Below are 10,611 nucleotides of genomic sequence, written 5' to 3' on the forward strand. Positions count from 1 at the left end.
AAATTCATTTTTACCACCATCGACGATAGTTTTGTGTATAACCTTCTTTAAAATTCCCCTTCACTCCTATAATAATAATAATAATAATAATAAATAATAATAATAATAATAATGATGATGATAATACATTTAATTTATATAGCACTATTCAAAGTCCTCAAAGACACTTTACATAAAAGAAAAGGTTACAAAATATGTATTTTATTGTTAATTTAATGCAAACACACCAGTTTTATTTCATTTCTCATAAAAAATGCTCATTGCTGCTCGTAAAGGGAGAAACAAAACCAAACAATGCAAAACTTTATCAAATTATTTTCTAATTGTGCGTGCAGTTCAGTGGCAAAACTACAACTGTTGATGCCAGAGCCATAAAAACCAAAACCAAAAATGCATGCGAAAACACAACTAAGATCTTCTCAGCTTCCTATGAGAGAGGCCGTAACTGACGCCACGCGCAACACAAACATTCTCTTTAGGACACACAACACCACAACACAACAAGAACAAGCAAAAGCCTCTGCGGTGCATCTGGCCAGCTTTTATCGCCCCTCCACCCCCGGCCTCAGGTTTGCCAGTTGTGCAAATACCATTCGGTCATCAGTGTGAGGGCGGGGCTGGAGGGTGGAGCTGGAGGGCGGGGCTGGAAGGCGGGGCATCAGCTCCAGCCTGGCAGAGCAGAGCAGGTGTTGGCCATCAGGTCGTTACTCCGGCTCTGCAAACCTCATTGAAAATGTCACTTTAACGCCTTTGGCCTTTGGTGCAACGCCATGACTCCCCCAACTGCCGAAGCCCCGCCCCCACCACCGGGTGTACAGTGTTTGGGCCTCCTCCTTTCCTCCCTCCCTCCCTCCGTCTCTCTGCGACGGCCGGGGGAAGCAGTAAAAGAGGCAGAGGAGCTCTCTCTCTCTCTCTCTCTCTCTCTCTTTCTCTCCTCTCCTCTCCAACATCCTCCACTTCCTCCCAGGCCTCGCTGCTCTACCTCTCCCTCCCTCAACCTCAACTTTTATTTCCTTCTTTCCACCCTGCCTGCTTCTGTGAAAACAGTGCAGGCAGCACACTGAAGAGAGCTTTTGCTGGGTCGGATTGATGGGAGGCTGCAATGAGATGATCGAAGAACAGGGTGAAGACGAATAACAATAAAAAAATATTCCTTTGCAGAGGAAAAACCATACATGACTGAGTTAAGTTCATTCTGTCTTCTCTTGTGGTTGCGTCTTGTTGGTTACACCAACGTCATGTGACACTGATGAAGGCGGAAGAATACGCCGAAACGTGTCCGGTACATAAAAAGCCTTAAAAAAAACCCTCTATGGCAGAGATGAAAGAACCAACCAGTAGAAACTATTCCAGCAGCACGTCCTGTTTTTTTTTGCCTCTGTTCTCCTGCACAGCACGCTGCATACATTATATCTCACTGTGCTCCAAAGATCTTCACATGCACTCTAGTTACTTCGCACTGAAGGTGCACATGTGATTGGACACCCACAGAACCATAATGCGAAAAACAGGATCGGACAAGATTTTGTTTATTTTCCTGGCTGTGACACAGATTTGCATCTATTTGGAAAACAGTTGTGAATAAAATACAGTTCGATCATCTTTTTTTTATCAATATTCACACTTGATATTCCTGTTATCAGTTTTCTTTGCAAGACCAGTTTGGATCCGTTGAACTTGACGGTCTCACTTTTGCCACAAAGTAACACCGTGTTGCCTCATGAAAGTGCTTCACTTCCAGTAACGTCCTTGGTTTTACTGGAAGTGGCAACCGGCGATGGCCAAAGTGTTTTCGTTCAGGAGAATGAAAAGTGCAGAACATTTCAGCATGAAGAAGTGACATTGTCTAAGAGCGAACGCGTGTTTTCCCTGCACAAAAAAAACAAAAAAAAAACCCATCAAACCCAGGAGTGACTTCCTGCGGGGATGAGCTCACCCCGTAGAAACGTCCGCAAAGTAAGAGGCCTGAAAGCGTTTCCATTCAGCCGGAGACACGCGAGCAAACAGGGCCGGCCGGCACCAGACACTTTTGCTGTGAGCTCAGCGAGAGTCAAACATTTAACAGGCGGCCTCCACTTCCACCTCGGCGGCGTAAAGTGTTCACAGGCCTCGTTTTCTGCCACGCCAAAGCCATAACCTGCTAACGGCTTCCTGGAGAGGGAGGGGGGGCGGAGCTTCCTGCCCAGAGGAAGGCTTGTTGACTCTGGGCCTCGGCCGCGGCGCAGCGGCGAGGCGCCTGCATCGGCTTTACAGGTTGTGAAGTTATTTGTAAGGTGCGTTCATTTTAAAGGGGCATTACGTGGAGTTTCTCCGCACACCAGGTGTAGTTTAGTGAAACAGGGCGGCTCCCTGCACAGCGGCACTGCGCTGAGCCACTGAGTGACTGAGGAAAGTAACAGATTCAGGCTGGTCACATGGTTTCCTTTTAGCTTGCAATAAAAGCAGGAAGTGACTGTCAGCAGGCTGCCCGTAAACGCAGGGATGAAGTACCAGGAGGAGAAGAAGAAATGCAGGAAGTCAGCTGAGCCGCTGCTGCTAATGAGGTTAGCTTGAAAGCTGCTAATGTTAAAAGACAAACAAATTGAAAGTAATTGGTCTAAATGGTCAACTATGCAGAAAATTAGTCCACTTGGCGACTTTCTCACACAAAAGGATGAGTCTGGTAAATCCAGCTGTTTTTCAAAAGCTTCCTCCTCTTATCGCTTTAATGTCAACAAACGGCGGAGCGAGCCGCTCCTGTGCACAAACTGCTTCCTGCTCGGCGGAAACAAAGCGACGGTTGCTCTCGCCGTTTTTTTTTCATCGCACGAGCGCCAGTCGTAGGTCAGGAGACACGACAAGAGTCCAGACGTCGAAACAACAGACTCTCCTCCTCTTCCTCTTCCTCCTCCTGCTGCTTCCTGGATGTCCCTGACAGAAGGGAGGGGCAGAATGGAGGGTGGCGTCGGAGGGGAGGGGTGATTATCTTCTTGGAAATTCCCTCCTTCAGGCGGCCGAGGAGACAAAGGAGGAAGAGGAGGAAGAAGAGCGGCGGAGGAAGAGCCCCGGACCCACGCTGATTGAGTTACAGCGGTTCCTGCTAACAACGGCAGTTTATCTTAATAGGGCGTCTCATGCACACGCGTGCACACGCACGCTCGGACACACCTGTTCAAACAGGCAGGACGAGCAGCTCGGCCTCCTGTTTGTTTTAATGCCACTGCTTGACTTTATCAGCCGCGGAGTGAACAACCTGCTTCTGTTTCCACCACGGCCACTTCAAACTTCGCTGCCATGTGTTCTGTGTTGTTTTTTTCTCTCTCTCTCTCTCTCTCTGCCTGTGTGTTTGTTTTTTTGAATACAGCCGCTCCACTCGGAGCGGATGGACAGAGCGGAGGCGGGACGAGGGCTGCAGCGCGGCATGCTGGGACACCTCTGGTCCCCCGGCCGGCTGTGACGCTCGCGGCCTGTTTTCACAAGGCTTAGCGCGTTGAAAGCTAATCTCCACTATCTGCTGCTGCTGCTGCCGGTTGTTTGTTTGGGGTTAAAGGGAAAATGAAGGGAAAGGGAGAGAAAGGAAAAGATCAGCTGACTTCCGCCGGGCCGAGGCTTCAAAGGGAGCTCGGCCGCTGCCCGGATCTGTTTGTTGTCACTCGATCCCCCCCCGAGTCGGTTCTCTGTCTCTGTCCGTGCGTCTCGGAATTCCTGCTAGCCTCTCTCGCTGGCATAACCAACCAACCCACCAACCAACCAACCGTCTCTGAGGTCCTAGGACGGGTCGGCAACCTTCACCACTCAAAGAGCCACTTGGACCCGTTTCCCCCAGAAAAGAACGCACTGGGAGCCACAAAACCCTTTTGGACAAATAACACAGCAAATAACCTTTTGGGGTTTTTTTGCCTTTATGCTATGTATAAACCAGGGGTCGGCAACCTTCACTATCAAAACAGCCACATTGGCCCGTCTGCCATCAAATAACATTCACCTGGAGCCGGGGGGGCATTATACTGACCCTTTAAGGAGACAGCCAATGCGCATGTTGTTTGACAGCAATAAAATATATAAAGTATCCCGTTGGAAAAACCGTCCGTGATTGACGTTTACACCAATGTTACAATAGCTGACGATCTAAGTTCCAAATTCCGGCAGGGTCACCGGAGCGCAATCTGCGCTTCTGACTCATCGGGTGCCGCATTTCCGGCCGATTTTGCACCTGCATATCGTTAGCGCAAAAACCTTTGAGGATTTGATGCAAAGATGGCGGAGATAGTAAGTGACTCAAAGCCGAAGTTCAACTTTGTCGCCTATCAACGCCTTCTTTTTGCGTGCATTGTTTGTCGTAATCGCAGTGCTATGTTAGCGAGAGAAAGAAGTGTTTCTTTCTAGTGTTTCTGTGTACATGCAGATATTTTTTGGAGACGGCCTCGTGTAATCTCTATTTTTTTAAATATGCTTTTCTTAACACGCTCGGATTAAAAAAAAAAAAACAACTCCTTGTAAACGGGGCCATTAAAAGGTATTTCCATGTTATTAGGTTGTTCTTGTTTTTTTCAGCGCAGAAAAGCCACAGGTTGCTGACCCCTGTCCTTGGAGATTTCTGCTAATGCCACTGCTGCTCTTGGGGAAAACAAGAAAAAAAAAAAAAAAAAACCTGCTCATTAACCGCAATAAGGGCCGCATGCCTTTGGCTTGCGTAACATTGTTTGAGGTGTTTACATAACCTGGCCGGAGAACGGGCAGCAGTTGCTGGTCAGGTTATGCAGGTCTGGATTTAGCAATGGAGTCTGGATTAAGGGTATTATTGTGAAGAATGAGGGCTGAAGTTAACAATGAACCGCTGGAGCACTTCAGCCACACAGCCACCCCGGTCAGAGAGCGAGACAGGACACAATTTAGCAGCTTCAAGGTCTTTACTGTTAGTTGAGGTAGCACACTTCCAACAGACATGACACAAACTGAGAGAGAGGGCCAGCGCAGCTGCAAGGGCCCTTTTAAATCACTGAAGGACCCCTGAGCTGCCTGCTAAGGTGCCCGATGGAAAACATAACATAAAGACACAGTTCTCTGGAGCTCTAACCCTTGGGAATTTGCAACAGGTATTATTACCCTTCCAGGACCCACCTAGAAAACCTTTTCTTTCGGGTGGGCGAGGAATAGTCCAGGCTTCCGCAGTGAGTCTTCATCACTGAAATGAGCGGCTGAAGTTGGCTGAATTTTTACAAGCAAAAAGGGAGGATTCATTTAGTGGCAAGAGGAAATCAACTCTCAACTTAAGTGTGAAGAAGACGATGAAATTTCCAGCTCGTTTCCGGACGGAACGTCCCGTTCTGCAGACAAGCTCGTTCATTCATTCGTTCGTCTATCGTTCCGTCGAGACATTTTAATCTCCCTGTTGTGTCTGTCCAGCCCTGCGGCCGCGGCCGCTCACTCGCTCTTTGTCTTAATTCCCAGAAATGAGAGGGAAAAAAAAATGAAAAGATGAACCAAAACCAAAAGCCACAGCAGGCGCGACACTTCCCTGGAACCTCCCTTCCTGTGCACAGCTCTCGCCTGTTTTCTGCTTCCCTGTTTTCTCTGGGGGGGGGGGGGGGGGGCGGTATCCACTCCTTCAGTAGGGAAGTCCTGGTGGGCTTCCTGCCGTGGAGGTCAGAGGTCATCGCGGCGAGTCACCCGTCCGTCCTCGTTTGTTCCCAAGGAGTTTGGTGAATGACAGACTGACGGAATCTTCACGGAATGTTGGTTTTTAAATGAAAATTTAATTTGTTTTTCTGTTTTTCCAAAATCAGAATTTTACTCTCATTAACTCTTGCTTTAAATACATAACTAAATACATAGAAATATAAGAAACTGGATATTGTTGTTGTTAATATATTTTTCATTATACCAAGATTGTCTGCAATTGACTTTACTTGTCATTCTGTTTTTGTTTTGCTTTGAGACAAATTTGACAATAGACAAGTGTGATTGTAAACGAGGGAGTTGGAGAGCTCCTGGAATTCTGGTGGCAGATGTGCCAGGAAGATTCCTTCAAGCTTTGTTACACCTGCTGTAATTGTATTAACGTGTCGTGCATGCTGGTCAAACTGGGTCGGCGCCAGAACCCTGTTGATCGCAAAGAGCCATAAGTTTAATTAGCGCCCCCTGGCCTGGCATCAGAGAGCTTCCGGTCGGCTGCCTGCCTGGCTGCCTGCCTGTCTCCGTCCTCTCCTCCTCTAAGTAAGTATGTCACTAGGATCTCCTCCGGCCCTTCTGCCTGCCCTCCTCTTGGCCATGTGTCGGCCCAGTCAGGTGTTTGGCTGCAGACCCGGGGATCTTCTCCCAGTTAATGGTTTTTCCTCTAAGCCCGCTGTCACGGCCCGCTGAGCCACTTTCCTCAGCCGGGTGAGGAGAGTGAGGAGGATCAGCCGCTACACCTTTCTCTCGGCGCACCTGCGGGGTCAGGGAGTGCAGTGTTTCAGTCTCTGTGGGTTCTGTCTGGAAGAATGCACCAGACAAATTCCACTTTGTCACTGAATAATACACTTGGAATAGCATTGGAAGTACTTTTTTTTTTTATTGCGTTTGTTTTTAAGAATTGGATTTCCCCGGCTAAATTTGCACATTTATAATCTGTCATTTTTAAACTTTCACTTTTTGTATTGCCGTTGTTTGCATTGCTAGTCATTACTGGCCGATAACAGTTGCATGAAAAATGTAGACGTCAAATGATACTCATGGAATGACTTTTAAAAGCAACGGTGCTGACTTATTTGATTGAACGTAGGACTTTTGTGTTGCTTTTGTGTGCAACCAAACAAACCGACTCCCTGCACGTCCTCACTGAGGAAACGAGGACACGACAGATTCCACAGGATCACAAAAAAATTAATAAATCAATCAATTAATTAATAAATAACTGAAATAATTCCCTGGTCAATGTAGCGACATGCAGAGTTTCTCTCACTTTGCCACCTGAAATTCCAAACTCAAATGGCTGTTTCTGAGAAACACAGACATAAAGCAAATATAATGGCAAAATCTTTCATAGATTAGCCATAAAGAATTGGAGAAAACGCAGTAAACATATTGGATTAAGTATAAATATTTGTCCATATTATTAACTGACTGAGAAATCAAGTTAATCCAGTTGTCCTGTTTATTAATCCAAGGATTAATAAACATGATGTAAAATAAACAACGTGCATAAAATGACCCTCAGTGTCTCTCAGCCGCTTGTAAACCTGAATGGACGTCGCCGGCCACTTTGTCCATTCTAGATCTTTAGCAGCACACGGCCACCAAGTCCTCTGATCGGCATTTCTGTCCCTCTGGGTCACTTCCCACAATGCAGCGCCATACTTCCCACTATAGGTACGTGACAGGGGAGTCTCCTGCGAGCACTTCTGCCCTGATCCCGTGCTTCCCTGCTTCACTCCATCCCGCTCAAGTCCCACTGATTGGATTAGCGGGACACCTGCCTGCTTTCATTGTGCTGGCAGTGAAAGGCTTTCGCCTCGCTGCCTCTGCCGCCGCCACCACCGCCGCTGCTGCTGCTTGTCTCTCCACCATCATTCAACTCCGCAGTCTTACCAAGGTCATAGTCATATTGTGCTTGAAACACAAAAATAGCATCTGGCGCTAAAACATACTAAAAATAAAGCGCTCCGTCTTCAAGAGCTATGTCAGTCTGAAGAGACTCTGTGTGATGTGCGACGTAAGTTTGGTTGGAACTGGAGGCTGCGGAGGCGTGTTGAGGTTTTGTGGGTTCGAAAAAAAAAACAAAAAACCTTTGCGTTGCTTTACCATGCTAACGGAGAATGTGGAGGAAGTCCTCCAATCCAAATTTCCACATGATGTCTTGAACAGAGCAGACTTTGTATAGGTATAGGGATGACGGGTTGCTTGTGGTACAAAAGAAAAGAAAAAAGAGAAAATTATTTGGAAACTTACCCATCTGTGCACAGACACACAACAAGCAGGTGTGCACACGTGGACGTACTTTGCATTCTGGCTTCTTAATTTGAATACGTCTCATTGTTATGAAGCGGGAAGGAGGGGAGGGGGGATTTTTCATAAACAAGGGATTGTGACAAAGTCCCGTAAGTCTGGTTGACCTTTTTTCTCTGAATGTCAGGATGGCGGAATAACCCTGGGTCGTTGGCTGCCAAGTGTAAAAAGTTCTTCTCCCCCTCAGAGGAAACTCCATCTGTGGGTTACACGGACTTCCTGCCAGAGTCCCCGTTCTTACAGAAATTAGACACAGTGCCATCAGGAGGTGTTTCCTGAGGGATGCACAGTGTGATATGAGAACAACAGACAACAACACACGCCACTGCAATGAGAAAAAATGGGATCAACTGAGTCTAAAGCAAATTGTAAAACTCCAACTAAACCTTCTGAAGGAGCTGGTGCAAGTGCTCCAATAAAAGCGTACTGCACTCATATTTGAGAGAAAAAATGTTTGACACGAAAAGAAAACATCTGACCCCAGATCTGGAAAATAGCACTTAAACAGTTGCACTGCACCAGCTGAATGTAAATTCTAATCTATCACTTATCCAGGGATTAAACACTGACTCCCCTTGTGTCGGTTTCCCAACAGCCACCTTGCCCTTGTGGCTACCTGAGGCTCACTCCTGTGTCCCGCAGGACAGTGCTTGGTTGTATTTTTGTGTCCTGTTTTAGTGAAACATGTTTGCTATGTTCCACAAACTCAAGGCAAAAACAGGTCAAGATGGTTATCTAGTAGCGATGAGGGAAATTTGGAGCCACTTTATCATAAATCATCTTGACTAACTCTGTTTGCGCAACTCCTTTGAACAAAAAAAGGACTAAATATCCACTCCAGGTGTCTGACCAAGTGATTTGCCAAACTCTTCCCTCCACCCTTCCGACCGCCACCCAAATTTCACCCCCTGGGTAATCCCCACCAGGTGCTGTTGGAGTCAAGCTGGAGTCAACTGGTGTCCCATCCCCCCATTTCCCGGAATTAGACCGCACCCCTTCAGACATCGGCACAGATACTCTCTGGATCTGGCCATCACTCCCACTCTCCTGGCTGCCTGTCCAATATATCTGCCCTTCTCTCCCAACTCCAGGCCTTGGATGTCCCGGGTCCATCTGTCAGTACATCTATCTACAGATTGGAGAGGGAGAGAGAGGGGAAGAAATGACAGACGAGAGAAAGCAATCAGTAGAAATCAGGCAGAAATCCCGATAAGTTGGTTGCATTGCTGTGCAGGAGCAAAGTGCTAAAAGAAAGTCTAACTTGACGATTTCTTGAAGTGTATGGGCATGAACTGATTTCTGAAGGACTTTTGTGGGAGGCAGTGTTTTGAAAACGCTGCTGGTTTCCCTTTGGGGAAGAGAAGAGCGTCTTCCTCCGCTTGACCCCTCTTAGGCCTTGATTTCACGCATCATCAATCCTGACCTGTGTAACCCAATAGGAAGCCTTTGTTCTTCACATCAAAGGGCTCCCCACCACGGCGGAGATCAATCAGCAATTGATGGCACAGAGTAGACCTCACCCGTTGGGAGGGCCATCAATACCGTGACCAAAGGAGGAATATCCCTCTTCGGCGGTTCTGATTGATTGGATTAGGTCTGTTCCTGTCTGATTCCCAGGATGGCCATATTTATTTCTTTGGCTTTTGCTGGATCTCCATCTGGGAATTTAACCAAAACATCCCAATCTCATCCTTCATAAATTTGATCTTGTTTCAAGGCAAAGAAAAGGAAACTGTTGGCCATGAGCTGCTCATATATAGTCATATATATGTATGTATATATTTGTGTGTGTTTCAGGGCACATCCACCCAAATATTTCAGTTCTTTGGTCCAGAACTACTTTCCTCCCAATATCTACAAAAACACCAATAAACTTTTGATTGGCTTTTAGACCGGGACCTCCTCTAGACTGGCCACACCCAGACTGACAAGCCACGTCCCGCTGGGCTGCGTCCCACTTTGCGAAACGCACTCTAACCCCATGACCTTGCTGCCGATCTTCCTGAACAGAAGAGGGAAATGGGAAAGGGGCCTGTGTTGAGGCTAAAGCCCATGAAGCCAGGCGCCAGGAAGCCAGGAAGTCGTTTTGTCACAAACACCACAGATTCAGCACATTCCAGCAGGACGTGAGAACTATTTATGCACAACAAGTGCGGATTGTCGCGATAAGCATGAAACAATGATTGCAAAATGATTTCTGGTGGAAACTACAGACGCTCTGTGTTAGCCGCCAAGGCCAAACACTTAACTTGAATATCACAACACACCCAAGGTCAAAAGTCATTTTCATTCAAGTAAAAAAAAAAAAAAAGGGAAAAAACAAATAAAGCACACAGGACAAGTTCCTCTGGGGAAGTTTTACCCCGACCCAGGTGTTCCTACATCCCTACCCACTTCTTTATCTGCAGGAAACTCACAGGCACACCTTAGCCATGGGGCCGGCAATTATTCCCAGATGGTTGGATTTTCAGTGGAACTCATCATCTTTTTTGTCCTTTTTTGCTTTTTTAGGGCCACTCTTTAAACACGTATCAACTACCAATGTGTTTCATTGGCGCACAACCAGTTGGAAAATGTGCTTGAGTGATTTTTTTCTTCAGCAAAAGGGCGAATATCAACAGCAAGTCTTGACAAGCACCGGGCATT

The sequence above is a fragment of the Nelusetta ayraudi genome, unplaced genomic scaffold (genome assembly GCF_046127955.1).
Source record: "Nelusetta ayraudi isolate G7.1 ecotype Tasmania unplaced genomic scaffold, CSIRO-AGI_Nayr_v1 ptg000020l, whole genome shotgun sequence".
Taxonomy (NCBI): domain Eukaryota; kingdom Metazoa; phylum Chordata; class Actinopteri; order Tetraodontiformes; family Monacanthidae; genus Nelusetta; species Nelusetta ayraudi.